This window comes from Budorcas taxicolor, chromosome 13 (genome assembly GCF_023091745.1).
Source record: "Budorcas taxicolor isolate Tak-1 chromosome 13, Takin1.1, whole genome shotgun sequence".
NCBI classification, from domain to species: Eukaryota; Metazoa; Chordata; class Mammalia; order Artiodactyla; family Bovidae; genus Budorcas; species Budorcas taxicolor.
The window spans coordinates 70,843,728-70,869,888 of NC_068922.1; the positions used below are offsets into that span (position 1 = coordinate 70,843,728).

Below are 26,161 nucleotides of genomic sequence, written 5' to 3' on the forward strand. Positions count from 1 at the left end.
CAAATTTACTGAAAATCATTGAATTGCATGCTTAAAAATGAATGAATTTTATGCTATGAAAATTATACCTCAATAAAGCTGTTAAAGAAATGAGGGAAATGGACTGAATAATCTTGGATGTCTTTCCACCTTCAAAAGAGTCTGTGCTTTAGCATTCAAGTATGCACACATTTTAATACAAAAATGCGATGATAAACCTTTGCTGTTATTGTACAAGATGGGCTAAGAAACAAGTATGAGCTTTGTAATCCCCACAGAATCTAGCTTTCCAATTACATTCCCCACATTAAGGTCACTCGAAACTATGAAACTGAAATTTACAAGGATGTGTCTTAGTTAGCCAACCTTTACTTCAAGACTCTGGGAATATATTTTTGTTCACGATTTGCTTAGTCACAACAGCCATCAGAGAAGGCAAAGAAATGGGGAGAGGAATACATTTTTAGTGTCAGAGTGTGTGTGTGTGTGCATCTCTCCCTGACTTCTGACATCTGTGTGATCTACTGCCAGCTCTGCCTTGCATGTATTTATTCATTATGCATCAGATATTTATTGCATGACTACAGTGTGGCAGGTCAAAAGTTGAATGCAACATGGCCCCTGGGCACTGGGAGCTCAGGACTGAGATGGGGAGACATATTTACTGTTCAGTACAATTCAGTGAGGGGAGGTCAGAAGGAGGAACTTGGTCAGGGAAGGATTCTGAGAAGAGGGGTGCTTGCGGGATAGTGGTAAGGCTTAAAGGAGATAATGTGTCTGCAGAGTTCTTTCTAAGAGTAAAGTGCTGTTTATAAAAGTTGGCTAGAGCCAACTGAACTGCAGCATGCATTATTATTACAGTGTCATCAAACTAGACCACAAAGATTTGCCTGGTTTTTCATTTGGACTCATCTCCTGTGACTGAACTGCACTTAATAAATTTAACAAAAGTGGATTTTGAGCAGAAATTTAGAGGACTTAATATTGGGTTGGCCAAAAAGTTCATTCAAGTTTTTCTATAAAAGGTAATGCAAAACCTTAAATGAATTTTTTGGCCAACCCATCATGCTGTGTAAAGGGGCCATAACAATTCAACTGAAGAGTTCACATTAAGTTTTAATTATTATCAAATGAAACCAAAAGAAATCTTAAAATAAGAAACCAGACACCCTTCTGATGATGGCCAGAGTGACATGCCATATCTTCTTCTCTAATATTTAAAAGTATAACTAGCTTTAACTGAGCATGTACTTACTAGGGTGGAGAAATATTTCACATCAAAATTCAGAAGACCTGGCCCTCACATATTTTCTGTTAATCATCAGTTCTCTCTCATTCGCAATATGACACGTAAGCAACTACCAAGGTCCTCACTGCAATACATATCTAGAATTTGACCCCTTCCATCATCTCCAAGTTATCACCCTACCAAGCCCTCATGATCTCTTGACTGGATTACTACCATAGCTTCCCAGCTGGTCTTCCTGATCCTAATCTTGCCTCCAGCAACCTCAGAATAGTGGCTGCAGTGACCCTTTGAAAACATGACCAGGTCATGACACTCCTGTGCTCAAAGGGTCACTCACCTTGAGTGAGTGCTAACGCCTCAGTTGCATTCAGTTCTTTGCAACCCCATGAACTGTAGCCCTCCAGGCTCCTCTATCCATGGAATTCTCCAGGCAAGAATACTGGAGTGGGTAGCCATTCCCTTTCCAAGGGATCTTCCTGACCCAGGAATCAAACCCAGGTCTCCTGCATTGCAGGCGGATTCTTTACCATCTGAGCCACCAGGGAAGCCTTACTTAGAGGAAAAGGCAATATCTTTATAATGTCTCCAAGGCCCTGTTATGAGATGTCTTTGCTATTCCTTGAATACCCTCTAGGCATGTTCTCATCTCAAGGCCCTCGATTTGCTACCCTTGATGCCTGAAACGCTCTCCCCTCAGATATATGCAACCCTTGGAAGGTTTGCTTCTTCACTTATGCCAGTGAAATCATATATGATCACCATATTTAAAATAGCAACCCTGGATTTCCCAGATGGTCCAGTGGCTAAGACTCTATGCTTCCAGCGCAGGGAGCCTGGGTTCTATCCCTGGTCTGGGAGCTAGATCCCACATGCCACAACTGAAGATCTCATGTGCTGCAACTAAGACTTGGCACAGTCAAATAAATAAATATAAAAAATAAAATAGCAACCCCAACCACATTATACCTTATTAAACTTCCCTGCTTAATTTTTCTTGGTGTCATTTATAATCATCATGCCTGCTCTTTGTGTCTGTGTATGCATCTAGTGGGTTAAGTCATTTAAAGAAAGGACTATAAGCACTGCAAATGTCAACCTTCCTTGAGCAAAAAGCAACTGGATAGATATGGGGCCAGTTAGCTGATATTTAGATAGATGGCCATGCTTTAGTGACCTTTATTGCACTAAAAAAGCAAGGGCGAGGTTTCAGTTCTAGCTTTACCACTCACTAGCTCTGTCTGACATGCCGAGCAAATCATGTCACCTCTAGGACTTGTATCTAAAATGGGGTAATTCTGGCCAATGCAATAAGACACCCAACAGAAGAGATATACATTTTAGAGAGGAAAGCAATTTATCATCATTTGTAGATAATATGACTGTGACCTAATATATTGAAGAGAATCAAGTGAAAGACTTCTAAAATTAATAAAAGAATTCAGTAAAGTGGTTTGATAGAAGATAGAGATAAATAAAGTGTACACCATGAAAAACAAGTTGGAAGACTTAAGGGAAAAAAACCCTTTCAGAAGTTCTTTATAAAACAGTTAAGGATAACACAAATAATGGTTGATTCATGTTGATGTATGACAGAAATCAAGCCAATATTGTAAACCAATCAATCAATTAAAAATAAATAAAATATTACAAAAGAAAGAAAGAAATATACAGACCTGACAAGGGAAGGGAAAAAAAAACAAAACAAAACAAACAACCTCTACCTAGTGATACAAAAGACTATCTCTAGTCTCCAGCACAGGGCTTGGCAGAGTGGATGTTAAATTATTGTGCAGAACTAAAGATGAATAAATGGACAGAAATGCTTAAGTCCTAGATAAAAGCACCACATATTGTTAAGAGTCAATTATTGCCCAATTGATATTTTCTTTCTTTGGGAAAAAGTAAATAGTATAAAATATGAGGTCAGTTAGGTGACAATTCAAAGCCCTGAAGATATACATCACCTCAATTTTGAAATCTTATCCCAATATCAATGGGATTATTTTAGTTTCTTTGTTTAAAATAGGAAATATAGTCAAGAACCCATTTTTAAACAAAGGAATATTAGTGAAAAATCACTACTAGATAATAGCCCATATTATGGGCATATTTGATAACTATTTAATTATCAAAATAATTAATAATGGGTACTGGAGTATGATCAAAAGAAAGTGGAAGAGGGGTGTATGTGTGTGTGAATTTTATTTATAGAAACAGAAGTGATGCAAGTCAATGGGAAAAAGAAAATTTTATCAATAAACAGTGTTGGGAAAATTCCATAATTATGAGAAAAAAACTCCATATTTAAGGCTTCATCATACATGAAAAACTACATCATATTTGAATAGTTCAAAATTTGTTTACTTAAAAATTTCAGGATGGCCATGGCAGTCCAGTGCAATGTGTGATTCTAGACTGGATACCGGACTTTCAGTTTCCTGAGGGTGACGACTCCACTGTGGATATGGAGAAGAATGACTTTTTCTGAGGATATACAAACTAGAGCCTTTGAAGAGTCATGATTACTAGAGCTAACCGAGCAAGGATTTGAAGAGATCAGAAAAAGAGACACAAAGTAAACCGACAAAATGTTCACAACTGGTGAATCTGGGGGAAGGATACAGGGATGTTTATTGTGCCATGCTTGTAACAGTCTGGAGATTTGAAAAAAAGAAACAATCTTGAGTTGAAAAAAATCTTTTAAAGCCTAACAATAGAAAAATTCACAAAAGAGAAAAAGGAAAAGCTCTGTATGTGTACATTTGGAATGACCAACTATATGAATAAAAAATAAAAAACCATGAATTCTACTTTCAGAAAATATGATAGAGGAGGAAATAATATTTTATACTTAAGTAATCAGTATTTGGGACAGAATATCAAAATGATGAGGAGCATTCACAAAAATCCAAAAATTCTCTGTATATGAAAAGGAACACACTGTTATTACCTCTGTATGAGATAGAACCAGATATTATTAAATCAAAATTCTAAACAAATAAAAACCTCCAACTGGGGAAAATAAGAACTTTTCTAAGTAACTCTCATATCAAATAGGAAATCAAAACCACAATTTCATACTCTTTAGAACTATTACAATGAGAACAATGATGTTTAATGCTTATGGGATAGGACAAACCTGTTTTGAGAATCTGAAAAGCCTTTGTTATTAAACAAAAAAGAATGACAATAAATTAATTAAGCATTCCATAAAAAGAAAATTAGAATAAACAACACTGGAGCCAGATGGCTTTTCCAAAGATTTCTTTCAATCTTTCAACAACTGATAATTCCCATGTTATATAAGCAATTACATAAGACAGAAAAAGAGGGGTAACATCTCAAATTGTTGCAAGTTATTCCTCTAATATGCTATTAAATTCATTTCCTCATAAGCAGATAATTTACTTCAGGTACACAAGACAGATTAGTAATAAAAAAAAAAAAATCCAGGAAAATAACACATAAATAAAGCCAAACAGAAAACCAAAATGATCACATGAATAGATGGCGAAAAGGCATTTGATAAAGTTTAACATCCCTTTCTGATTTAAATAGGCACAAAGACAACCAGTGAAACAGAGATATTTTTATTATGATGTTTAAAAATATCTGCTTCAAACCTACCACTAACATCACACAAAGGGAAAATTTACTGGAGGGTAAGTCTTAGAGATTGCAGTAACACAGACAGGTCAACTATTGGCATCATTTGGCAACAATGCCCCCAATGCAACACAACATAAAACCAAAATAAGAGCTATTACAACTGGGAAAGGAGGACATAAAATTATTTACAGATGATATGATTATTAGACTGGTGAACCAGATACTAAAATTTAATTAAAGAAACTCACTAGCGGTTTCAGCAAACAAAATGGATATTACATGTACACACACACATACACAAGGTTCTCCTGCTGCTGCTGCTGCTAAGTCACTTCAGTCGCGTCCGACTCTTGTGCGACCCCATAGACGGCAGCCCACCAGGCTCCCCCATCCATGGGATTCTCACACACACACATACACAAGGTTCTCCTGCTGCTGCTGCTGCTGCTAAGTAGCTTCAGTCGTGTCTGACTCTTGTGCGACCCCATAGACGGCAGCCCACCAGGCTCCCCCATCCATGGGATTCTCTAGGCAAGAATACTGGAGTGGGTTGCCATTTCCTTCTCCAATGCATGAAAGTGAAAAGTCAGAGTGAAGTCGCTCAGGTGTGTCCGACTCTTAGCGATCCCATGGACTGCAGCCTACCAGGCTCCTCCATCCATGGGATTTTCCAGGCAAGAGTACTGGAGTGGGGTGCCATTGCCTTCTTCAAGGTTCCCCTAAATACCAGCAAAACCCAGTTAGCAAACATAATGGTGGAAAGACAGCAGAAAATACCACAATTTTAACAAAGTAGCTCCAGATGTCATCTACATGGAGGGATGATACAGATTTCCTGAGAAACAGTGAAGCCTGGGAGTGGAAAGAGGCCTGACCTCTTTCAGTGTGGAAAAGCTCATGCTCATGTAACCATTTCAGATTAAGTAATAAGAGTTTTGAATCAATTAAAACCAAATTCTATTGGGGATTACTTAGGGAACAAAGTGACAAAATTATTTTATACTTCACAGAGAAACAGAAGAGAGTGAAAATAGGTAAGAACAATTGGAACAACAAGGATCATTAGCAGGACCAGATATTAAAATGTCTTGTAAAACTGTAGCTTAAATGGGTGGTACAGATGCAGTGATCAACAGAGAGACACCTAATGGAGCCGTGAAGGAAAACCAAGAATATAGTGCATGTGTGCTAACATGCTTCAGTTGTGTCCTCCTCTTTGCTAGTCCCGTGGACTCTAGCCTGCTGGTGCCTCTGTCCATGGGATTCTCCAGGCAAGAATACTGGAGTGGGTTGCCATGCCCTCCTCTAGGGGATCTTCCCAACCCAGGGATTGAGCCAGCATATCTTATGTCTCCTGCACTGGCAGGCGGGTTCTTTACTACCAATGTCACCTGGGAAGCACAAGAATATAGTGGGATATCCACAAACACACAAACACACCCAGGCAGAATCACAAGTCAGCAGTACAGTAAGAAGAATTCAAGAAATGTGGGGCGAACCTTCTAATAATTTAGAGAAATAAAATAATATGTACCTAATAAACATCATTATTATGTTAAAATGATAAGTTATTACGATATGAGGCAAAAGTAGAATGCAACTTTGTAAGGGAGGCTCAAATCTATGTTCCACTTAATTTGGTATAGAAATATGAAAAAAATCCACCCCAAATATTAATATTTTATGATGGATCACAATGACATTTTCCTTTAATTTTTTCCATATAATTTCTATAAGCTTATATTATTTTTGTGACAAATCTAAATTAAACTTTATTTAAATAAAATGGCAGGGCTTCACTGGTAGTCCAGTGGTTAAGAATCTGCCTGCCAATGCAGGGGACAGGGGTTGCACCCCTGGTTTGGGAAGACCCCATATGGTGTGCAAGGCACTGGAGCCCAGGTACAACTCTTGAGTCCGTGCTCTAGAGCCCATGGGCCACAACTGCTGAGCCCATGCACCCTAAAGCCTGTGCTCACAAGAACAGGAACCACAATGAGAAGCCCAAGTAACACAGCTAGAGAGTAGCCCCTCCTCTCTGCAACCAGAGAAGGCCCATGCCCAGCAGCAAAGACTCAGTGTCACCAAAAATAAAATAAATAAATAAAATGATAAAGTTATACTTACATTCACTACCTCACTACTGTGATGAGGATCAAAGAGAATTAGGAACATGAAAGAACTTTGAAAATAATTGTTTAATATATTACCACTAGTTGCAGCGTATTTTTTCCACTGGGGGAAAAAAAAATAAAGCTTTATTCCTCTGAAAAACAAAACAAAAAGCCACAGAAAGGAAGCTAATAATTACTGATGTATACTATGAATGGGGCAAAAATCCTCTTTATTCCCTGTAGTGCTCATAGCAATCCTAAGGCATGAAATTGTTAACGGAATTAATTAATTCAGGAATTGTTAAACAATTCATGAAATTATTTAACGAAATTGTATCATATTTTTAATTGACAAGTGGGTTTTTGCTCATGGGTGACACGGCATGATCCATGCCTAACACACTTCTACCTTGCTGAGGGATGTGACTTTCAAATTTTTAATAAACATACTCCACCCCTACCTAACTTCAGAAGTGTTACGTTCCAGGTTCATGTTGAAAAGTATCATTTTAATCAATCAAATATACAGTAATATATAAATAAAAACTTAACAATCACCACTGACCAACTAGCTTTAATAGCTAATACTAATGGCTCACTTAAACGAAAACTTTAAGCAGACTTAACTAGTAAACAGTGTTTAGACAAACGACTGCTAGCAGAAGCAGAATGCTGTAAGGTCTTGTTACTTACTGGCCCATGAACTAGTGGTGTCCTCATCACCCAGGAATGTGTTAGCTCTGCAGAATCTCAGGCCCCAAGCCAGATCAGCTTTCCTGGTGGTTCAGATGGTAAAGAATCTGACTGCAATGCAGGAGTCCCAGGTTTGATCCTTGGGTTTGGAAGAACCCCCTGGAAAACGGACTTCAGTTTCCTTGCCTGGGAAATCCCAAGGATGGAGGAGTCTGGTGGGTTAGTCCATGGGACTGTATAGAGTTAGACATGACCAAGCAACTAAGCATGCATGCCAGAGCTACTGAACCAGAATTTTCATTTTAAAAGATTTAGGTTACTATATTTACATATTAAATTTTGAAAATCCATAAAGTGAAATAAAACACTTTGGGGAACTGAAAAATCTTCCTTTTTTATTTTGTTCTGTTTTTTAATAAACATTCTGAAGCTTTTTATTTCCCCACTGGAAAGTCAGGCAGTTTTCCTCACCCCAGGATTCCCAATACTTTCTTCTTCCTCAGATGTCCTGGGAAGCAACCCCTTTACCCTCCTGCCAAGTTCTCAGCTGAAATGTCATTGTTGTTTTCCAGAGTTGCTTTATGTTGTGAAAGGAGTAAAGGAAAAAAAAAATTAAGTTGAACAAGGCTAGCTTCCACAGGGAGTCGGTCTCCAAACTTCACGACTAAAACCCACAGTGATGCTTTCACAGAGGAAGATGCAACAGAGGCTGTTTTTAAAAGAGTAATCAATAGGGTGCCTTGGATGTCTCTACTTGCAATAAAGACATTTGCTTAAGGAAAAGCAACTGACGAGAATCCTCTAAGCACTTTTTTATAAGACCATCTGAAATCAATTATCCTCAAAGAAGCCCTTCTAAGCTCTAAAAAGGTAAATAGAATGATTATTAATTAGCCATTAAGTTTATCATAATAACTGGCATAGGATAGGGGATAGGGCAAATAAATGCTAGAGAAGAATTATAATACCAATTAAAGGCTTTTTCCTATAAGAAAATGTAACCCATTGATGAGGCTATTTGCAGGAATACAGTGACCTGAAAATCACCTATGTGCAGAGAACTGTAGGGGCCAGGTCTCCAACTAACAATAGAACCACCTGTGAATTCCAGAGTCCTACACATAATTTTTCCATGTAGGACTTGGAAATATGAACTTTGCACAAACTTGCTAGATATTCTTACATACAACACATTTCAGAGACCCTCCTGTGGAAGCCTAGCCCTGAATTTGTGATGTGAGGTAAAGAGATCCTTGTATACAATACTTTCATCTAATTCAGCAGTTTTCAAAGTGTGGTCTGTGACTCTCTCTACTATTATCTTTTTAAAATTATATGTTTAAAATGTAGCTTTAATTTCTAATAGAGCATGTTAATATTGATAAAGCCCAAATGAACAAAAGCTTAAGTCCCTAAGATCCTTTCAGTGATGTGGCAATATCGAAATGATTTGAACAGTATATGATTTTATTTGCCTTTTCTCCTCTGCTGATACTTGCAAACACAATAGTGGGTGCCTTCACATGAATCAGGCGGTGGCACCCAACTGCCTTGTCATTGTGTTCTTAACCAACAAGTAAAAATTTACTCTGAAAAAACAAAAATGCCAGTTTTACCTAAAAACGTCCTGGATGCAGCAGGAAAAATGTTCATTTCTAGGCTTGAGTACATGGCTTTTTAATATTCTTGTGACACAATAGGAAGTAAGCCTAAATCATGTCATCTGTTTACTGAAGTGCAGTGGTTCCTTAAGGAAAACCCATTTCTGTGACTGTTTGAGTTACATGCTAAACTAGCCATATTTTTAATGAAGCACCTTTTTTTTTTTTTAATTGTTGTTTCTTGAAAGAATGACTAAAAAATTGTGGTTTCTCACATTTGGATATTTGATAAATATCTTCTCCAAAATAAATGAAGTTTATGTGTCACTTTAAGGGAAACTGATGCTATTTGTTTATAACTGAGCTGTAGCTGAAAATAATCATTTGGAAAACTTGTTATCTGTTACTGTGAATTTGGCAGGTTCCCAATACTTAAGAACTTTACTGATGAGATTTGGTGGTGATATTAGCAAATAAAATGCTTTGATATTATATAATGAAATGTGTCAACATTTAGAAGATTTTTATAATTCAGAGAATTTTTTTAGCTGACCAATGCATAAAATTACAAAATAAGGACTAAACATCAAGAATAAAGTCAAAGATAAAATATCCATTCAATAGGAAACATAAACTGATACATAATTGATAAGAGAATCTAGTTATCGTCTATAAGCCAGTGTTAAAAGTATAAAATCTATTTATCTTCTACAAGTTGGTCTTAAAAATACTAACAAATACCGGCAAAAATGTGAAAAAAATGCACCTCTTCTAATTTGTTTTAAAAATATGGATACATTATTTATATTAATATGTAATGAGTTTACTACTATTTTAAAAAGTATGATATGTTTACAATGTAACTTTTATTTCTAATAGAGCACATTGATATCAATAGATAAATCCATAAAGCTCTTAGGGATCTTAATTTTTTAATAACGTAAAGGGATCTTGAAGCTAAAAAGATTGAGAATCTCTAATCTAATCATGCATTATAAAAAAAATTAAAAATAGAAGTGCTCTCAAGATCCTCAAGGGTTTCTCAATCTCGGCACTATTTGAATTTTAGCCAGATGACCTCCGTTGTAGGGGCTGTCCTGCACATTGTAGGGTATTTAGCATCTGAGGCTCTTTTCACTAACTAACTAGAAGCCAGTAGCAGACCCCAGTTCCAAGCTGTAACAGCCAAAGGTATCTCCAGACACTGGCTCTGGGGGCATACTAACTCTGGTTGAGAACCACTATCACTTCTGTAGGTAAATGGGAAAAGAATGTTAAAAAGTTAACTCATGAAAAAGAAATGTAAACAGTATAAGCCATGAGAAAAATTCTGCCTTGCCAGAATACTAAGAAATTCAAATCAAAATGATAATATGTCCCTATTTAAAACCCACTGAATTATAAAAGTAAACATAATTATAATATGCCATCTTGGTGACGTTATGGTAGAATTGGTAGGATTATATACTTTCAGAAGCACTATAAACTGATTCACCAAATTGGGGAAATAATTTGGCAATGGCTTTCAAGATTTATAAACACTTTTATGACCTGGAAATAGAAAGAGTATAGATTCTAAAAATCTGCATCAGATTTGAATTTTGGATCTGAATCTTACCAGTTGTATGACCTCCCTTTAAATATTTAAATGATATTGGAAATCCAAAGACAGTAATAATGTTCCATAAATGACTACTGTGAGAACTGGATTAGATAATAATGTAAGTGAACTTCTAGTTAAAATGGAAGATTTAAGGCACTCCATTTACCTCCTCTCTCCTAAGAGCCCACTAACATGACAGTAAAAGATGAAAAAGCATATAAATTCACAAGGAACTAAAGAACAGGAGAGGGGCTATTAGTGGATGAGAGTTTTCACAAAAATTCTGGAAGACTGATAAAGGTCAGAAGAGAAGTATCTGCTGTGGCAGGATATGGAAAGTCAAATTATAAAGAGATGTGAATAAAACCGGAGGTGATTTGTCCAGTGGATCTCAAGTGAGATTCCAGTGTTGCAGCAACAAAACAGGGAGCGTGTGAAAGTGAAATGTGGGGCTGAAAACAAGGGTGTTGATCAAGAGTCTATGCCTGAAACCATCAAACCCTGGGACATGGGCCTCTATATATCTAACTCCCACCCCTCTGGAAGGAGACAGGAGGCTTCAGCTCTGGAGAGTTTGAAAGCCTTCACCTCCCAAAGCATCACTTCCATTCAACTTCTACAACACCTTACTTTTAAACATTGATTACCAAGACTCACCAACTAGGTGAGAAATGTCCCAACGTGAATGAGAGTAGTCAGCTCAAATCAGGAAAAAATGACTCCAGAGGAAACAGAGATAATATGGGAGTCAATAAAACCTTTATCACTCTCCAAATCAAAACATCATCCTCGGAAAAGAAATGATTGCTTCCATAAGCAAGAATTGCTGCTATGAGAGGAAAAAAAAAAAAAAAAAAATCAGACAACAGTAAATAGCTCTTCAAAGGAAAAATCATGATTGCTGAAATTTTAAACAAGTGCTAAACAAAGCTGGCATATAACAAAATCACCACCACCACCACCAATAACAACAACAAAACAACAAGAAAATCAAAGAAAAAAGAGTAATAACAAATCTGAAATGGTAGAGCTCTGTGAAAGAAAACGTATTAATAGAATAATGAAGCTACTGCTTGTGCAAAATAGAATACTAGTACCTTCTATAATGAATTTTTTTTAAAGTGTACAAAATAGGAAGAGTGATGAGAGGTAGTATAGCATAATGGTTAAGAGTCAGGCTTTGGAGTTAGAGGTCATGTTCAAATCCCAAATTAGCAACTTCCTAGCTGGATGACCTTGGAAAGTGACTTAATCTTTCAGTGCTTCAGTTTCCCATCTTAAAACAGGGATACTATATGTTGTTACCTCATAGAGTTTTGATTAGAATTAACTGAGCTGATCTAGGTAAAGGACTTAAAATAGTGCCGAGTACATAGTAAGCTTGTAGTTAATTATATAATACTATAATAAAAATTGCATATCACTTGGTACTGAAGCCTGCTTTTAGAATGATAAAATTAGCTACTGTGTATTTATTTAACTAAAACCGGGAGTCTAACTACATTGGGAAGCTGGATGATTCAAGACAGCCAAATTCTCTTCTATAATAGTGGGAAGTAAATAGATAATGTCTGTAATCAATAACTTTAGAATAGCACATTATATAGTGACATTGCCAATTCCCAGAAGAAATAGCAAAGAATTAAAATGCAGTTGCCTATGGGGCACACGACTAGGGGGTTGAAAAATGTGGAGCAGAGAACGGTTTGATTATTTGATTTTCCAGCTATGTGTGCTTGTTACTTTGAGGTTTTTTAATTAAAGAATGAAAAAGGTTAATATATATGAATTGGCTGTCAGTGCCTGGCATATAAGTGTAGGCACTCAATACATTTTAGTTCCATTTTATTTATTTCAGTAATTCCACTCCTGGGGATTTTTTTCCTATTTAAAGATACAATACCAGAAGAAAAGCATGAATAAATATATTTATTGCTGGGTTATTTATAACAACAAATAACTAGAAATGACCAAATTTTCAACTGTATTGGCATGGTTAAGAAAACCTGATAGAGTGTTGTAAACCAGGAACATAAGTTTATTGTTTCAGACGGCTGTGGATTGGTTAAAACCTATGACAGTGCAAACACACACACACACACACACACACACACACACACACACACACACACAGAATAGGTCTCTGACCTATTCTGTTTAGACTAGAAAACAGAAGCCTGAGAAAACAGGCTTCTATGTCTGGACAGAGGAGATGGAGATAGAGTGTATCTTATTCATCGGCTCCCCAAAGTAACTAATAGGGGGCTTACAGCTGTTTGGGTCATTATGCAAGGGGAGTTCCTGCCAGAATTCAAGGAGTATCTTTTTGAGCTGTGGCCTTTCATACTTAGAATTCACATCACTGTTCAGGAAGAATGCATCCTAACAATCTATGCCATTAATAGCAATTTTTACAAATATTGACTTGACCAAAAACTTTTGGGGGGGTTTTCTGTAACATTTTATGGAAAAGCTCAAGTTAACTTTTTGGCCAACCCAATACTTAGGAGCCCGTTCCTCGTCCTCTTACAGTCAGACTCAACATTAGCAAAGTCTTGGCTCACCTAGAAGCCATTCTCAGGCGCAGTTCTGCCTCCAGCTCTATAGTGTTTAGAAAATGCGTTGATCAGTAAAGATATGAATGGAAACTATGTCACAACAATGAAAAAAAATGGACAATGATGCATCTGACTCTCCATCAGAACTTACAGGCAAGGCCTCCAGCTCTCAAAGATAATATGAGCTGGACAAGCCAACTTCTCTGGATCTCAATTTTCTCATCTGTGAAAGAAGGAGCGTTTTTGTTTTTTTTCCTACTCCAGTGTGATGTTAAGAATATAAAATGAAATAATGCTTGGGAAGCCACCAATCACAGCTTCTGATCCAGAGAAGGAGCCCAAGAAAGCTCAGCTGGATGTGACTTTGGCCATCTGGGCCCAATTCAGAATTGTGCTCCCCAGACTCTAGCATGTATCAGAATCTTCTGGAGGTCTTGTTAAAACACAAGCCATCTGGGCTCCAGCCACAGAGCTCCTCACTCAATAGATTAGGGGCGGGGCCTAGTGTTTGCACTTCTAACAAATTCCCAGATATTACCATTGGCCCAGACCAAATTTTAAGAATCACTGTCTTGCAGGCACAAAAATTACTAAACCTAACTGGGATGATAGTTGAGACTTTGTAAAGGGAAAAGCAGGTGGAAAATTTTTCTAGGGGCTCCTCATCAATCCTTGGCTCAATGTCCACAAGGTGCACCTGGCTCATGGCCTTCACTAGTTCCACCTCCTTCCCAAGCTCCTTTTCAACCCTCTCCCCCTGAACCAAGCCTCCTCTGTCAACCTTCTGAATGGAAAAATCAACCTTATCCCATCTGTCTGCAGCCTACGTGCTGATGCAAGAGGCTACCTGTTTAGGTTCCAAGAAATTACACATTCGTTATGGAGGAAATTAACACCTCAAAGCAAACTATAATTAGGAATTCTTCAATTCAGTTTATGCTTTTTCAATTAGGCACTCTATAATTTTAATCATGGGAGCATTAACATGTTTCTGTAATTTATATACCTGTGGTATAATTAAGCCTGGGAAACACATTGCTCTAAACCTGAATCAAAGTGATTGTTTCCCTTCACACTTGTGGGATTACAGGTCCCTGATGGAGAGATGGTGGCAGTTTCAAAGGAGCCATTTGCGAGTGGCAAAGGCCACTGAGAAAACTCCTGGCTTTGGAAATGTGAAGGCTGTTGTAGACCATGTGATGCCTTTCAAACATCTGGCTCATGTGTGGACATCTGCATCCCAAAGCTTCGACTCCTATTGTGACTTTCAAAACAGTCCCCCCACTGGAAACTGCATTGGACAACTATTCTTGGAAACTAATTTCAATTAAGCAGGAACAGGGTGTCCTGGCAGGGGAGACGTTATCTGAGAGTCGTGGGAAGCAGATGGCTTTGAATTGAAGAAACTGAATAGGCTGAAACTTAGCCTGGATGGGGACCAAACTCTTTTTTTTTTTTTCCTCTCTGATTCTTCTTACCTCTTTCCCTAATTCTGCTCCTCTCTCATAACGGCAGCTCTGCCTTTTAGCTACAAAGCAGGGCCTAGATTCTATGTGCAAGGTAGTTCTCTTGGGATTCTGAGCAGTTCTGCAAATTCAAGGAATTCAGAAGCACACTGAAAAGTTTTTGTGCTTATTCAGACTGAACCTCTGAACTTTCTGAAGGTTAAAAACCTTCATTTTTTTTCCTCTTCTTCTTGCTCTCCCCACAATAGCAAATTCAGATTTGCTGACTGCAATAAAAGGAAAAAGAACATAATCAAAACTGGCCCGGGGGGACAATGCATACAGATTCCAACCCAGCTGAGGGACGCGTCCGTATTGCTGCAGCATTTTGGCATTCAATATATTTTGTCTGATCTAAGAAAATATGGAACTTTTTATAGAGTGAAAGTTGGAAATGGATTTGTTTCTCCCAGGCTGCTCTAGCCTTCTGAAAAGAATACAGATTTGTTCTGATACTGATGCTCAGTCTTACCCAACAACCATTTTCAACCTAAGCCCCAATATCTGTACACAAGTGATACATTCAGATATGCTATCAGCATGCAACAACACAACATATATTTCAGACACCAGTCATTGTCATCATCATAAGAAAACAGGGGTGTGTTTTGAGCCCCCGGTGGACAGGGATTAAGAAATAAGCTGGTAGAAATCCTAGTTCAGCTCTTATAAGCAAAAACTGATTATGTTCATGCTGAAACATACACCAAAAGGGACATAAGAGTTCCAAAAGCTGTAAAACCCACAGGGGCAACTCTATAGTAAAATGCAAAACAACTGCTTCTTTGTATTATCACAATGAACAAATACTGGTACCAGAGGATAAAGTATTTGGTTTCCTGTACAGTCTCTTTTCTCCATACCCGGGGCTACCTAGAGGCTAAACCGATGGTACTCAAGTTGTGGTTCACGACCAGCAGAATCATCATCACTGGGGAGCTTGTTCAAAACACTGATTCTCAGGTCTAATTTCATTACCACTAGGGATGGGCAAAAGGGGAAGGGAAAGTCGCTCAGTCGTGTCTGACTCTTTGCGACCCCATGGACTGTAGCCTACCAGGCTTCTCAGTCCATGGGATTTTTCAGGCAAGAGTATTGGAGTGGGTTGCCATTTCCTTCTCCAGGGGATCTTCCAGACCCAGGGATCAAACCCGGGTCTCCCGCATTGTAGGCAGACGCTTTTACCCACTGAGCCACCAGGGATGGGCAAGGATCTTAATATTTACCAGCTCTCCAGGTGAGTCTTCTAGTCAATAAAGTTTGAAAACTCTGGGCTTAAACCATTCCCCAGACTTTATTCCCAGGCAAGAGTGATGCAGTGGAATTTGGGAAGTCCAGTTTAATAGATCAGGGTCATAAGTAAGCCCAGTCAAAGGTCCCCTCTGGCTTTTGGGGAGACATATTTTCTGCCTTCTAAGCCCCCATTCTATTTTGTATTTCTTATGACAGGATTCCTGGCCTTTACCAATGGTCTCAAATACCTACATTAATATAATAGTCTGTCTGAAACCAAATAAGGGCCCTGACCTATTTTTACCAGCTCTCCCAGAGTCTATAGCAATGCAGTCAAAGAGAATTTTCTGTGATGATGGAAATGCTGCTCAATACGATAGCTGCTAGCCACATCTGGCTACTGAGGACTTGAAATGCGGATAGTGCAACTAACTGAAGTTTTAATTTACTTTGAACTAATTTAAATTTCAATAGCCTCATGGAGCTTTGGCTATGGTGCTGGGCTGGGTAGGTCTGAACCCTGGCCCTTGATTCCTCTTTGTGCTACTGCTACTCTCTGCTCTGGCCAAGAATACTTACTTAAGACATTTATAACCTTTATAAATTGCTTAGTGAGCCTACACCCAAGTGGAAACGCACTCAACAGCAAACCCCCAGCAGCCAGGCAAGGAAAGGATGGGCTGCACTGTGAAAGGGGATAAGTACAAATTTCTTCTACCTCATGGTGGAGACTCTAACCTTTAAATAGTTCCGGTCCTACTAAAAAGCCAGGGCTTTCAGGATCACCCTTCTTACTGCTGCCAAGAGGAGGCAACTCTGAGCAGCTGCAGGCAGCAGGACAAGTACTGAGCAGAAAGCTTTGGGGATGAGAGAAAACCTCCTTGGATTCTAACTTGGCACAGATCCACACACTAGCTCAGAAAAGCATCAGGGGATGGGACTATAGAGAGGCACCTGATGGAGGCTGACTTGAAAGTCTGACCTTTGGGTGACTGCAGGTAGAGAAACTGATAGCCATCACTCATCAGCTGTGCAAGGTCTGAGACAAAGCGGTGGTGCCAACTGTCACAGGGACAAGGACAGTGAGAAGTGAAGGTCAGCAGAAAACAGGCTGGAGCACAAGTGAGACCCAGGAGAAGGCAGCATGCAGAGTCACTTCTGCTCTTAGGAAGGGTCTCACCAGTTCCCCTGGGTGGGAGGTTTAGCGTCATAAGAACTGTATCTACTTAGATAGCTGTGCCCTCCATAGCCTGATCTCTCTGTTCTTGAAAATACTCGGCTTCACCTTGAATCCATTACCATCTATCTAATTTGACTACCAATGGTCAGACTCAAAGCCACTTCATCCCACAGCAGGGTTCCATTATTGAAACTTCAATTATCTTATTCTCTAAATATCAATTCTTTAAAAAAAATTTATTGGAGTATAGTTGATTTACTATGTTGTGTTAGTGTTAGTTTCAGGGATACAGCAAGGTGAAATTGTTGTCGTTCAGTCATATCTGACTCTTTGAGACCCCAAGGACTGCAGCACACCAGGCTTCCCTGTTCTTCACCATCTCCTGGAGCTTGTGCACTCACGTCCATTGACTCAGTGATGAATCTGTTATATATATCCATATATCCACTCTTTTTTAGAATCTTTTCCCATCTAGGCCATTATAGAGTGTTGAGTAGAGTTTTCCTATTCCACACAGTAGGTCCTTATTAGTTACCTATTTTACATATAGCAGTGCATATCAGTTCAGTTCAGTTCAGTTCAGTTGCTCAGTTGTGTCCGACTCTTTGTGACCCCATGAATTGCAGCACGCCAGGCCTCCCTGTCCATCACCAACTCCTGGAGTTCACTCAAACTCACGTCCATTGAGTCAGTGATGCCATCCAGCCATCTCATCCTCTGTCGTCCCCTTCTCCTCCTGCCCCCAATCCCTCCCAGCATCAGAGTCTTTTCCAATGAGTCAACTCTTCGCATGAGGTGGCCAAAGTACTGGAGTTTCAGCTTTAGCATCATTCCTTCCAAAGAAATCCCAGGGCTGATCTCCTTCAGAATGGACTGGTTGGATCTCCTTGCAGTCCAAGGGACTCTCAAGAGTCTTCTCCAACATCACAGTTCAAATGCATCAATTCTTCGGCGCTCAGCCTTCTTCACAGTCCAACTCTCACATCCATACGTGACCACTGGAAAAACCATAGCCTTGACTAGACGGACCTTAGTCGGCAAAGTAATGTCTCTGCTTTTGAATATGCTATCTAGGTTGGTCATAACTTTTCTTCCAAAGAGTAAGCGTCTTTTAATTTCATGGCTGCAGTCACCATCTGCAGTGATTTTTGGAGCCCCCAAAAATAAAGTCTGACACTGTTTCCACTGTTTCCCCGTCTATTTCCCATGTATATGTCAATCTAAATATCACTTCTTGTCTTTCCAGCCTCTCCCAGCTTTGGACCCTCTGCACAGATTCTCAATAGTATTGAGGTCATCTGGCAGTCAGTACTTTCATTATTTGCACATCTACCTGCATAGGCATTTTTAATCAAGCCTGTACCATATGGTCCACTTTTAAGCACTTTTGTTGATATCATCATCTTCCTTTTCCCATGGTCCTGGGTCAAGCTATGCGTCTTTCTTCTTTTTCTACTGTAAAAACTGACTAGACCTCTTAAAGCAGGGGTCCCCAACCTCCACGATCTAATGTCTGATGATCTGAAATGGAACTGATAAACCAATAACAGAAATAAAGTGCACAGTAACTGTAATGCACATGACATTCACATCATCCCCAAACCATCCCACCTTCCTGGTCCATGGAAAAACTGTCTTCCATGAAGCCAGTTCCTGGTGCCAAAATGACTGGAAACCTCTGTGACTTAGAGAAAATCAAATCATAAAATGTCAATCGTCTCTTTTCCTTAAATTAGTCTTCCTTTGGCTTTCATGTTTTAACTCTGCTCTGGGTTTTCTTCTACGTGTTTGACCAGTCCTTCACCATCTCCAGGGTGGTACCTGATAGAGTTTCACAGAGTTCTGTCTTGTTCCTCATTTCTTACAGTCTCCAGTCTCCCTAGATAAGCTCTCTACTCCTCCCATGCTTTAAATATCACCTGGATGTTAATGATTCCCAAATCTAAGCCCCCTGCTCCGAGGCCTCTCCAGCACTCCAGTTCTGGGGGAATTTAAATAGTGCCTGTGGTAGGAGGTGAACATGACAACCACACTCTCCTTTCCCTCACGCCAGTAACAGTCTCTGCTTCCATCTCTCCAGATGGCAGACGGTCCAAAATAGAACACTCCTTCGTGCTTCATGTTCCAGCAACTGCTCCTGCTCCATTTAAAATATTCCTCCTAAAACACCTGTCTTCCCTCTTTGGTTTGAGCCTAAGGAAATTGATCCAGAATCCTGTAACACCAGAGCCAATTCATTCTTGGTAAGCTGGGTCGTTCGGGGGTTGGGAGGTGGGTAGGGGAAGGTGGGCAAGGGAGGAGCTGATCAAAGAAGAGCTGCGATGCAATCAGGACGCACTAAGGTGAATGCAAACCCACCTCAGCTATTCGAGTTGCACCTTTTTGTCCCTTTTGTTTTCCTGGATGACTGTTCTGAGTGCAGCTCTGGGTTACACTCAGAGCCTCCTTGGTGGTTTCACTAGTAGTTGTTACAAGTCTATTTAATCACAGTTCCATGTTCCATTAGCCGTCATATTCAGAGTGTGGGACAGCCCCATCGGAAATAGCTCTGCAGCAGCATTTATCTCATTTTTCCTTATTTCTGGCCGTTGCTTCTTGTATGTGGCTCCTGCTCTTTCCCAATCTGGTGTGATGAAATCCCAGCAGGCTGTGAGACTTGACAACAAGTGGTATTATGTGCAGAACTCAATCTCACAGCTTTGTGGGGGAACGCTTCTTTCCCATCCCCCCACATCATACGTAACACTCCTCATCTCCAGGCTCTGGTAGAGGCGGCCCAGAGAGCAGAGAACTCAGTGAAGCAAAAGATGTTTAGAGAAAGAGCTTCTAAATGTAACTGTGGTTTCTCATCTCTACCAATGTGGACAGGGACTCGTGAAGTCCTCAGGCTGCCCCATGTTAACAAATCCTCCAAATTTTCATTTCCCCTCCCTAATAGGATGCCATCGCATGCTGGTATCTGAGAATCAGATGGTAATGATGCCAATGTTCCTCACTGCAGCTCCATAGACTGGCAAAACCCTCCTGTGGTTGCTTCACGTGATCCCACTCTGGGCTTCACAGTTATTAAAGGAATCCTAGAGGAAATTTGGCAGTTGTTTCCTTTACTTCTCAATAAATCACCTTCTTTCTTTAAAAGCTGACTGGAACTCCTGTTCGCCCTATAGCTCATCAGTATGTACTTCAGAATCTCTAGTCTTAAGTAGCTGTACCTGTCAAAGGCAGCTGGATTATGGGTTCTCAGCAGGCAGTGGAGAGAACCTGCAATGACCTTAGAAGTCATTGGCCACATTACACTGTCTCCCAGTATCCAGTGTGTCATACTTCTGACCCTCCAAGCTAGAGCCCTACCCTCTGGGCACTATGCCTCAAGTAGCCCAGGAAAGTGAGCCACAAGTTCCCCAATTGGTCCAGGCCCCTCCAAGGTTGCCTGCACCATGCCTCAGGCCCCAGCCTGTCCTTGCCCAAGTGGTTTCCGACTCCCCCATTCAGGCCCCTCACAGATCTTTCCCTCCCTCTGCGTTCCTCGGCTCAGAGAATGGCACCGTGATGCATCCATTTAACCAATCCAGAGACCTGGGAGCCGTCCTGGACAGTGTCTTTTTCTTCATACCCATCCCCTGCCCCAGAGAGAAGTCATCGCCAAGGCTCGCCCATTCTACCTCCTCAACAACTGCATCTCCGACACCTTCGTGTTTATTTCTTTGGCTGCACTGGCTCTTTCTGGTTGCAGTGCATGGGCTTCTCACTGAGGCGGCTTCTCTTGTTACCGAGCCCTAAGGAGCACAGAACTTCAGAAGTTGTAGCATGAGGCATCAGTAGCATTAAATCACTTGCATTCCTGAGCTGAACCTGCTTGCTCAGAATATACCAGATCCATGGGACTCTGGAGAAGGAACTGTGGCATTTTGCCACATTTGGATGTCAACAAAAAGGTGGGTGTTGATGCTGGAGATGGGATCCTATAACTCTGTGTGAACTATCCACCTCAGTTGGCTGAAATCAGAGGTGGGATGGTGAGGTGACATGGACCCTGTAAGACTCAGCTACAGCTGATAACAGTCTGTTGTGGGTGTCAGTGGCACTGTTCAGAGTTGTATCTGGGCTTACGATGTCAGCAGTTGGTGGGCCTGTTTTGCTCATTTCTGGGTCTCTAGTGCTCAGCACAGGGTCTGGCATGTGTTTTTTTGCTGAAATTCAAAGTAGATGATTATTGCTTAATTAGTTGATGAATTGATAAGCAGATGAGTTAACAGATAAACCCCATTCATCTCCCAGGATCTGGTCTCATCTCTCCTGCATGGTCTTTGACTCCATGTCCCCACTCCATGTCCTAGTATTTATAAGGTCTCTGCTCATGCTTCCCTGGTGGCTCAGATGGTATAGACTCTGCCTGCGATGAGGGAGACATGGGTTTGATCCCTGGGTTGGGAAGATCCCCTGGAGAAGGAAATGGCAAGAATACTCTCATACTTTTGCCTGGAGAATTCCACGGACAGAGAAGGCCGGTGGCTACAATCCATGGGTTGAAAAAAGTCAGACACAGCTGAGCGACTAGCACTTAGACACTTTTCAGGTCAGGGGCCCCTACGCCCCTTCCTGAGGGGGCTGTGGATCTGTTCGCTTTGATTTCACAACACTGAGTGGTATCGCCTCCAAGTTGAGGGCACTGCTCTTGGCCCTTGTTTTGCTGGCCCTTCAGTAGTTGAGACCTCCTAGCCCTGTCTGATTGATTTGGTGTTTCTGAAAGGCACTCAAAACTGAGAATCCATTTTTGAGAATCATTTTGAGGATTTTGTGACACCTTTGGAGACCACTGCACACTCCCTGACATGTCACAGGCCCACCAGCACAAGCCTGCAGTGAATCTGATACAGTGTTAGAGGGCACCCAGCAAACAGGCATCAACTGTAGCAGGGCTCAGAGAATAATCCTGCCATAGCCGACCCAGGGCAGGCAGCCACCACTTGTCTCAACAGCTGGGTCAACCCCAGGAGCAAACTGAACAACTACCAATGGCACTTTATGCACTTGAGCTTATTTGACCTTTAAAACAATCTGTGATATGGGTATTTTCATTTTACCTACCAGCAGCTTGAATCAGAGAAATTCAGAATCTGACCCTAAGCCATGAAATAAGTCAATCGCATGAGGGGATCTGATTCCAGGAGCTTCTGCTGCACCAGTGTCTCCATCTGGGATATCAGCTGTGGTAGGAAGAGCATGAGATCTCAGGTTTGAGCCTGTGGGACCCAGTTTCTGCCCCCAAAGAGGTCACAGGCTGGTAGAGACTGAAAATGCAAGTCCCTGACCGAGGAGGGGCCAGGAAGCATGCGAACCCAAGGTGGGGCTGGTACATCCCACAGCAGGACGCGAGATGGTCCCAGATGCGGCAGACCTGACCTGGGTGTTGGGGAGGTGGAGGATGCCGTGATCTGCAGAGACAATGGAACAGACAAGGGCTTGACTGCTTAGAGAAGGACAAAAACTTGAGCATCTTCCTGCCAGTGTTCCCCATATCCTTTAAGCCAAAGTCTAAACCCCGAACGAAGGCCTTACCTGGCTCTTGCCCACTTCTTTGCCTCATTCTCCATCTCTGTGCCCTGGCCCAACGCTCCCTGAACCTAACGTGCATCTGCTCTCCCTCAGCTTCTGTACACACCATTCCTCCTGAGTCAAATTCCCCCTCGTCTGGCAGTTCTCAGGCAACACAGCCTCCAAGAAGCCCTCCTCTCAACTGAGCTCACGGAGCCAATGATGGAAGGCTCTGCTCTGAACTCTCATGGAAACCGCGGACCAGATACACCGGCTCAGCTGCATTCTTTTTCTGTGTGTCTTCCCTATAGAGCGGCACGTCCAAATGGCAGCGTGTATGACTCTTCAATTCAAATAAAATTAAAAAAAAAAATCAGTTCCTTGGTTTCACTAGTCCTATTTCAAGTGCTTGATAGTCACGTGTAGCTAGTGGTGTCCATCAGACGGTAAGCACAGGGCATCTGGGTCACCACAGGCAGCTGTACTGGACTGTGCCCTCGCACACAAGGAGACAGGTAAAAGCAGGGCCGGTGAAGCGCGTCTCTACCGTCCCAGTACCCTGCCTCTGCCAGCTACCACCCGAGCTGCTGAATTTAACCTTCTTTTTCTTTTTCTGTCTCTCTCTTTATCCATACCCCACCCTCCCAACCCGTTCTTACTCTCTTTTTGTCCCTCTCTCTCTTTTTTGGAGTACCTACTAAAGGAAGACCCTGTTCCAGGAAGGGATCTATTAGCGTCAAACTTCTTGGCTTCCTGGAGCTCACAGTCAAGTGAGGGGCATATAAGAAAGAAAACCAAATAAAATATACAAACAAATGTATAACATAATTAAAAGCTCATGAAAGAATAATGAAGGAAGCATACATGGCATGGTTGAGTAAAGCCCATTAAAGGGACAGGGTAAGAAGAAACAGAGCCAGACAAGAAGGTTAGAAACAGATTTGAATGGGTCTTGAATTCTGTACTAAGAAGCTTGAACTTAATGTAGGAAGCCAGTGACCCATTTAAGACCTTTAAGCAGGAAATTTGTGCTTTCTAAAGGACCAGTTCAGAAATCCTGCAGGGGATGGACTGAAGGAAGAGGAACTTATGACAGGCAGACCAGAAAGCCGCCCTGGCAGGTCAGAAGAGCGGGGTGGACAGTGGCAGAGGGAGGAGAAAGAGCTAATCCTGAAGCTGATTCCTGGCAGGCCAGTGGCTAAGACTCCACGCTTCCACTGCAGTGGGTGTGTGGGTTTGATCCCCGGTCAGGGAAGTTCCAAAAAAAGCTGATGCAGAAGCTGAGTGGGTGGGTCCCAGGGAATGACGGGACAGGAAGGAGACAGTGTAGGGTGAGAGTGTGGAGGACAGCTCTCAGGAAGCCAGCTGGGGATCCAGAGGAGGGTCTGCTCCAGAACCAGGGGCTCAGCCCTGGGCATCCCTTCCGGGACTGCATTATGGGTGATTAATTCACGGCCAAGTTACTTTCTCATGAAGCTTACTACAGATACATCAGCATGACAGGCGGGGCGTGAGGGAAGAAGGCTCGGCGTGTGTGAGCTGGAACTGAATATTAGATTCTAGTCACTATTTGATTGATCTTTTAAGCAATTCTGGGATTCTGTCACTTAAAAACCAATAAATCTTTGAAGGCCTGGGGAAAGCAATGCAAAAGCAATAAATCTCCATTGCGGAGTGTTAGAAAAATAGGCCAAGGCTGCCAAGGTGGTTTGGCTGGAGGGATGAGGGTGTGGGAGCCCCAGCGGCAATCCTTCCCTTCCCGATCAGCGTCCCCCTACCCTGCCACGCTCAGTCCTACCAGACACAGTCAGAGCCGTGTGGCTTCACGCGTGGGGCAGCAGGCATTTCACCAGGGCCTGGAGTTTGGCTCAGCCAGGATCAAAGCATCAGTGGCAGGAGGATCATAGCCTACCTGGGGGTCGCCTGGAAGCTGAGGCTCAGGTATGAGTCTGCTGGAGAACAGGAAGGCTCTCCAGGGCCATGCCGGGCTTCATCAGTTACAGGTTGGGCCCATGCAATCAGAACTGTCTTCTCCACCCTTCACTCCTTAGCTGGTGGAGGTTCACCCCACAGCAACCCCACCAGAAGGTTACCCTGTCATCACATGACATCCCAGCTAGGGGGAACTCAGAACTTCCTGGTGGAGCAATGAACTCAGAGGCAGGAAGCTAGGTCCATGACCTTGGGCCAGTCACTTAATATCTTAGTCTTTAGCTTCTCCTCTGAAATGGAGATGGCATTTCGCACACAGCTTACTCACTGGCTAAGTGACAATCAGATGCTACGACAGAATTACAGGCACTATTCGCTATTAATATAAAACACGATTCCGGGCATCCTTGACCCAATGCATCTAGAGAGCTCTTTGTGTCCGGGGGTCACAGATTGCCTTGGCTGTTTTCTCAAGGCTCCTGCTTCTCCTAGCCTGCAGGACTCCATGCTGGTCCACTTCCTGGTTTGTGCTCATCTCTCCAGCCTGACTATTCCTTCTCTCAACCAATATAGTCACTGTCCCTACTGGCTTCATGTTATCTTGCTTTGCTGGTTTCATTATTCTGTTTCCTTTCTTCCTTAATGCACCCCCCTCCCTGCCCCATTCACATGCATATTCAACGGATGGTGAGACTCAAGCTATAACAAACCTAGACAGTGTATTAAAAAGTTGAGATACCACTTTGCTGACAAAGGTCCATCTAGTCAATGCTATGGTTTTTCCAGTAGTCATGTACAGATATGAGAGCTGGGCCATAAAGAAGGCTGAGTGCCAAAGAACTGATGCTTTTGAATTGTGGTTCGAGAGGAGAATCTTGAAAGCCTCTTGGACAGCAAGGAGATCAAACCAGTCCATCTTAAAGGAAATCAGTCCTGAATATTCATTGGAAGGACTGATGCTGAAGCTGAAGCTCCATTACTTTGGCCACCTGATGTGAAGAACTGACTAATTGGGAAAAGACCCTGATGCTGGGAGAAATTGAGGGTGGGAGGAGAAGGGAGTGACAGGAGATAAGATGGTTGGATGGCATCACTGACTCAATGGACATGAGTTTGAGCAAACTCCGGGAGATGGTGAAGGACCGGGAAGCCTGGTGTGCTGCAGTCCATGGGGTCACAAGAGTCAGACATGACTTAGTGACTGAACAGCAACAAAGACTCTAGAGGACAGGCATGTGTCTGTCTTGTTTCCTGCTATATCTTCAGGGCTTAGCTCAGTTCCTGCTCAAAAAATATTTGTTAAATGATTTAATGGTCGACCGCCTCCCACAGGGGCATTCTAGTACCGAGTTCACGGTGACACAGGATTA

The 26,161-nt window shown here is 41.6% G+C and overlaps 1 protein-coding gene across 1 annotated transcript in view; it reads right to left on the reverse strand.

Moving 5' to 3' along the window:
* PTPRT (protein tyrosine phosphatase receptor type T) overlaps window positions 1-26,161 on the reverse strand; it is an 816,693-nt gene that overhangs the window by 250,609 nt on the left and 539,923 nt on the right. The window lies entirely within an intron of this gene.